Below are 6,173 nucleotides of genomic sequence, written 5' to 3' on the forward strand. Positions count from 1 at the left end.
AAGTCCTCTTTAATGATTGGGTGCATGCTCTTCCCAGTTTTCCCCTGAAATAGCCCCAATTCAGAAGTGTCTCAGCTTAGGTCCCCACAATGGCAGAGACTATCACAAGCCTAGGGCGCAGGTGGCTTCTTCGGGAGGTGACACTAGGGGGCAGGAGGGAGGAAAAGCCACCAAGCGCGGGCACCACCAGCGAGCTGCTGCCGGCAGCGGGAGGTGGAGTCGGCCAGGACCCTGGGCTTACAAGCAAGCCTGTGGAATCGACCCCTGAGCACCAGGGGACGGGATCCGGGGGGCACTGGCCCTGCATTAGGCTGTGTTCACAAGTGGCCCGAGCATTCTCGCCCCACCCTCTGCAGTAGAGGGGCCCCCAGGGCAGAGAATGGAAACTCTGGTGCAAAACTCAGAACAAAGTGCATTTCGGCACTGCCCACAGGCTGCAGCTGAAGGCCAAGGCGAGGCCTGGGGGCCAAAGGCATCCGGGACAGAGAAATCCTTTGCACACACACTCCCTCATGCACTCACGTGCACACACACACACACACACACACACACACACCCATACCCATGCACCGGTCTCCCGCCTCCCTCCCTGCTGTTGCTCCCACCGTCCTCTCTGCTTGGAAGCCCTCCCCAACCCCCCGCCAGCTTCTGGTCCTCACCCAGGAGGCCTCCTCTCCTTGCCTGCTGGGCCAGGGACTCAGAGCCTCCTCTGTCACGGCACACACGCGCCATGTGACAACTGTCTCTGCAAGTGTCCCCACCACTGCAGCTTCGGCACCTCAGACTGCGCCCTGTCTTCCATCTGTGTCCTCCCTGGCCCGGAGCAGGGGCCTGGGCATGGCTGCGGAATGAAGGGGAGAGTGAGTGAGCGCGTGTGGGCAGGCCCTGCGCTCAGAGCTGGAGGTGCAGGGCCGGGGCCCGGCCTGGGACATGTGTGTGTGCTGGGAGGCCGGGCCCTCTGCAGCCTGGCGTGCTGGGAGGCGTGCAGAGGGGTACGCATGCAGAGCGGCCATCCGGGGCTTCGCGGTGCCCGTGCTGGGACCCAGCTGAGGCACGGGAACACAGGCACTGGAACACACGACTGTCAAATGGGGGGGGCGGTACAAACTTTCCCAGCCCCTAGCCTCGCTGCAGGCCTCTGGGGCTGTCGTCGGCCTGTGGCCCGGGGACGTGGAGCACCGCCGTGGCTACTCATGACTAGGTGGCTGAGCTGGGCTTTGAACCCAGGGTGTGTGGCCTCTTCCCTTGTCACCCCTGGAAGCCAGGCCGGATATGCCGGGCAATAGGGAGCCACAGCATGTTCACGAGCAAGGAAGAAACCTGAGCGTGTCTCACTGTCGCACGGAGCCTGGCTCTTCGCATGCACCTGCTGGGCGGTGGTGGGCTGAATGCTGATGGACGAGGAACGGGAATGTTAGAGAGTCCTTTAACGTTTGCAAACCGGGCAGACCCCGTGGGTGCTGTGGATGCGATACACACTCACCTGCGTGTGCTGGGTGGGAAAGCCGTGGACGGAAACCCTAGAAACGGGTCACAGTGAGGGGCTTGGGGCATGTGGGCAGCAGACCCCTTTTCACTGCATCCATTTTCTACCCATTTGGATTTTTACCGTGTTCCTGTATGACTCAATGTGAAAAAAAGAAAAGGAATTATTTTAAAAATAGCCATGGTTCCGTTACATGCTGGTGTGGGCAGCTCTCTGAAATACACCAACTGAAAAAAAAATAGAGGCTCAGAACAGTATGTATGATATGCTTTTATGTCTATATGATGACAATTATATAACGTAGGCAAATGTGGTGCTTGTGAATTATTTCTCGAAGAATTCGCCAGACACGAAGAGAGAAACCGGTGCTGCATCTGCAAGGCCCAAGCCACTGATGAGAGGGCGGGTGGGGCTGGGAGGAAGGGCTAGGACTCAGCCCTCGGAAAGGATTCTTTGTTCTACGGACAGATTCTCCCCAAGTTTCTGGGGCTGCTGCATCCCCGGTTGAGCCCTGGTCAGCACTGCGTGCGTGCTGCATGAGGGGCAGGCCAGCCCCGGTCCGGTCCACGGGGCCCCTCCCAGGAAGGGAGGGAGCCTTGTGCCACCCTTGACTTTGTTAAAGCTCTTCCTGGAAGGTTTGCTCTGAGGCTCAGAGGGTCAGCTTTCTCCTCTGCCTGTGACCCGAGGTCCAGGTGGTGCAAAGGTACCAGGCAGGTCAGGGAGGGAAACGGAATCCAGGGGGGCCCAAGGCGGGGGGCCGAATGGAGCCCCAGCCGACACTAAGTGCTGGGGACGCAGCCGCCACTGGGCAGACACATACCGGCCCTTGCGGAGCCCACGTTCTAGAGAAGGTGGGGGCAGAGAATGAACAGGAAGCCCTCTGATGAAAACAAGCTACAGGGACGGAGCGCTGGGCGGGCTACTTTAGAGAGGCTGGCCAAGCAAGGCCTGCTGGAGGAAGTACAGCCCAGGTGGGAAGCAGAGCAAGGGCAAAGGCCCTGGGGCAGACGGGTGGTGTTGGCTCTGATAATGCAGTAAACATCAGAAGCTCTGAGCGAGACTCAGGAGGTGCTATGGCCTCAATGTTTGTGTCCCCCCAAAATTCCTATTTTGAAATCCTGACCCTCAACGATGATGGTATTAGGAGGTGGGGCCTCCGGGAGGCGCTTGGGTCATGAGGGAGGGGCCCTCATGAATGGGACCAGTGCCCTCCCCAGCCCCTCCGCCATGTGAGGACACAACAAGAAGGTGCTGGCCACGGACCGGGAGGAGGACCTTCCCCAGAATGTGGCCATGCGGCCCCTTGATCATGGACTTCCAGCCTGCAGGACCGTGAGCAATAAATGTGTGTTGTTTCTAAGCGTCCCAGTCAGTGGGATCTTGTTATAGTAGCCCGAATGGACTGAGATAGGAGAGCAGCAAAGGAGGGCTCCGGGCAGAGGTGTGGGTATTCCAGCAACTTTAATACGAGAACCAGCGTGTCCTATGGAGGACTGGAGCTTTGACAGAGGACATGTGAAGACTTCTGAATTGCCCCCGCCTGCCTGCAGGGCGGATGCTGTCCCATAACCTCACCTGGGGTCCTGGCATCCTCTACAGGATAGAGGCTGAACCTGCAACGGAGGGGACTCTGCTGGAAACATCCTGTGTTTGGTGCCGTGTCTTTCCGAGGCTTTGCTGCAAGAGGAGAGGAACGTGGGGGAGCAGATTCCAGAATCCGGCCTGGAGAGAGATGGGCAAGGAAGAAGCCCCTGCTGGGGAATGGTGGTGGGTTTTCCTGCAGAGGACGACGCAAAGTCTGGGCAGCCCAGAGGAGTGAGCTTGCAGGTGTGCAAGCAGGGACAAGCCCCCAAGCACACTGGTGACCGAAGCCATCAGGTGGCAGGATGTTTAACCCCTCTTGCGCTTCCTCCTGAGAACGGGTCACGCATTCCCCAAGCTGGCTTGTCCTTTCTGAGTCTGTATGGATTAGCCTGTGTGTGGATCATGAGGGCTTGGGTACGACTCAGCTAGTGGCTTCTCCTCCCTCCAGCGTCCCCAGGCTTCCTGTCCATCCCCCAGGGCAGCCCTTAGCAGGTGGGCCTGGGGGGGCTGTGTCTCACTCCATGAGCCAGAGCCAGGGGCCCCTCACCTTGGCCCTCCAGGGGCCCCCTTTCCTTCCCTCTGGGTGTTCCTGCTGCCCCTCGACTGAAAGGGAGGCTCGGTGGCATCTGTCCCCTACTGGCTGTTCCAGCAACCAGGAGGGTGAAGCGGAAGGCGGTGGAGAGGGTTTGCCAGGACTGGGTTTGGGGTGAGGTGCATCGGGCTCGGCCAGACCTCTGGGGTGCTGGCAGTCACTTCTGATGCTCCCATCTCCAGCCAGCACCCCTTTTCCCTGAGTTCAAGAAGTGAGCATCCTTCTGTCTCCCTGACAGCTATGTGTTTCTTGCCCAGCACGCACAACACCAAGTTCACAAGGCTTGTGCCCCTGGACTGTTCTCCAGCGTTTGCTCCCTCTCTTGGGGGCACACCCTTGACTCCTCTGTCCCCTCCCCCCATCAGCCAGTCCTAAGCCTGCCCTCTCCATTCCATCCCTGGTCCTCTCCCCACACCACCACCATGCAGTGGGACCCCGCAGGGCCTCCGGGCTGGTCTCCCCGCACAGATGCTGTCAGGGGCCAGCTCTCTGCACGCACCGTCTCTCAGGCATAACCACTGCAGGAGGTGAGGGTTATCATTTCCAGCATTATCCAGGTAAGGACGTGGGGGCTCTCAGAGAAGCTAGAAGACCCGCCGAGGTGGCACAGGTGCTGGGAGATGGCCCCGCCACCCGGTAAGACATGGGAAAGCAACACTGCGGTGAACCCGGGGTGGGGCAGTCTGCTCTCCGGGATTTTTCCTCTCGCCTGCAAAGATATCCTTGCACCTCCGCTTTGTTTTTTCATTTCTCACTGATGCTCGCACCGATCCGGCGCCCAGCGAGCACCCAGAATCTCCATGCTGCTTCTATCACAGGCAGATGACACTTCCTGGCCCAAGCCACAGCCACTTCTCTCTTTTTCCTGTGGCGATGCTGGTTATGAAACCAGAAATAGTTGTCGGCGGCATGGGACATCGCGGTAACTCAGACCAAAACACGGAGACTGAGCCAGGCTGTGTCAGCCTGGGCAGGCTGCAACCTTTGCACTGGGGCCCAGGGCCCCGGAAGGCGGGCCACAGCCAACCAAGTTGCTGTGGAGACACAGACAGACAGACAGCTGGGGTCCGCCAGCTTGAAGGCGCCCAGGGCCTAGAGGAGGGGGAGCTGAACATCACCTCCAGGGCGGAGCTGGCCTGCTCACAGGCCCCTCCTAGCAGATGCCCCCCACTCCCACCCCAGGGCCGGGCCCAGGTGGCCGCTGGAGGGCAGGGCAGCTCTGGCTCTGGAGCCCCGACTTGGCTTCTGGTCCTCACTCTGCCACTTGCACCGCTGTGTGTCTTTGGCTAGTCGCTTCACCTCTCTGAGCCCCTGCTACCTTATCCACAGCAGGTAAGTAAGAATGGAGGTGCAGAGCTAAGGTTAAGAGCTGGGTTTGGGGTTGGTTTGCTTTTTTCAATCGAGGTGAAACTGACATAAGACAAAAAGCAACCATTTTAAAGTGAACTCTCACGGTGCTCAGCAACCCCGACCTCCATCTGTTTCCGGCGCACTTCATCATCTCCAAACGGGACCTGGCCGCATTCTGCTCTTGCTCCCTCCTCCCCTCCCCCTCCAGGGAAGGGCTGGTTCCGTCTCAGCACCAGGTCCTGTCAGCTGAGACCCTCACCCCGTTTCCGGAGCCTGAATCCTGGCTCTCACCAAATGGCCTGGGAGCTTTGTTCAAATTCCCAGCGAGGCTTTGCCAGTAAGAGATGGTGGCTCCTGGGCATCTGAATCTCTGTTCAATCCAAGCAAACCTTTCACCAACCCTCCCAGATGCGGGGCAACTCCTGGGGAAATTCCTCAAAATCCGCAACATGCTTTATCCTCGCAAAAGGTCTGAGAAGGCTGACCGTAATTAAACATTTTAACTTTTATTTCCTGGGCCCACTCTTATTTGACCGGGGGACACTATTATCTTATTGCAGGGGCGCCCATAACCCCCTCTGTAGGCGGCTGTTTCCAGGCATAGTTGGGGAATTGCTGGCCTAGAGGAAATATTAATCGAGCACCTCTGAATGCAGGGCCCCTGGTTAAATGATTTCATCTTCATCATGCACCACTTCTTCATAATTAGGAAAACCTTGGCTGGGAGAAAATTACATTTAAGAAGATTTTTTAAATGAAGATATTTAACTTGCACGTCACAACATTTATCCTTTTGTATGGGAAGTTTACGGAAGTTTCGACAAACTTAGCCATGTAACCACCAGCACCGCAATCAAGATTAGAACGGTGTCATCAGCCCTAAAGCCTCCCCCTGCCCCAGTGTAGTCACCCCTCCCCCAACCCCAAGCCCCAGAAAAGCCCCAGAAAGCACTGTCGCTATAGTTTTGCCTAGTCCAGAATGTCATCTTAAGTGGAATCACGGGGTATGAGCTGTTCTGAGGTCGGCCACCTGATCGTTTGCTGGTCGAAGGAGTTTTGGGTTGTTTCCAGTTTTAGGCAATTATGAATAAGCCACTAAAAACACTCATGTGCAGCTTTTCGTGCAAATAGAAATCTTCATCTTTCTTAGGTAAACACCTA

This window comes from Halichoerus grypus, chromosome 6 (assembly GCF_964656455.1).
Source record: "Halichoerus grypus chromosome 6, mHalGry1.hap1.1, whole genome shotgun sequence".
In the NCBI taxonomy this organism is placed as follows: Eukaryota; Metazoa; Chordata; class Mammalia; order Carnivora; family Phocidae; genus Halichoerus; species Halichoerus grypus.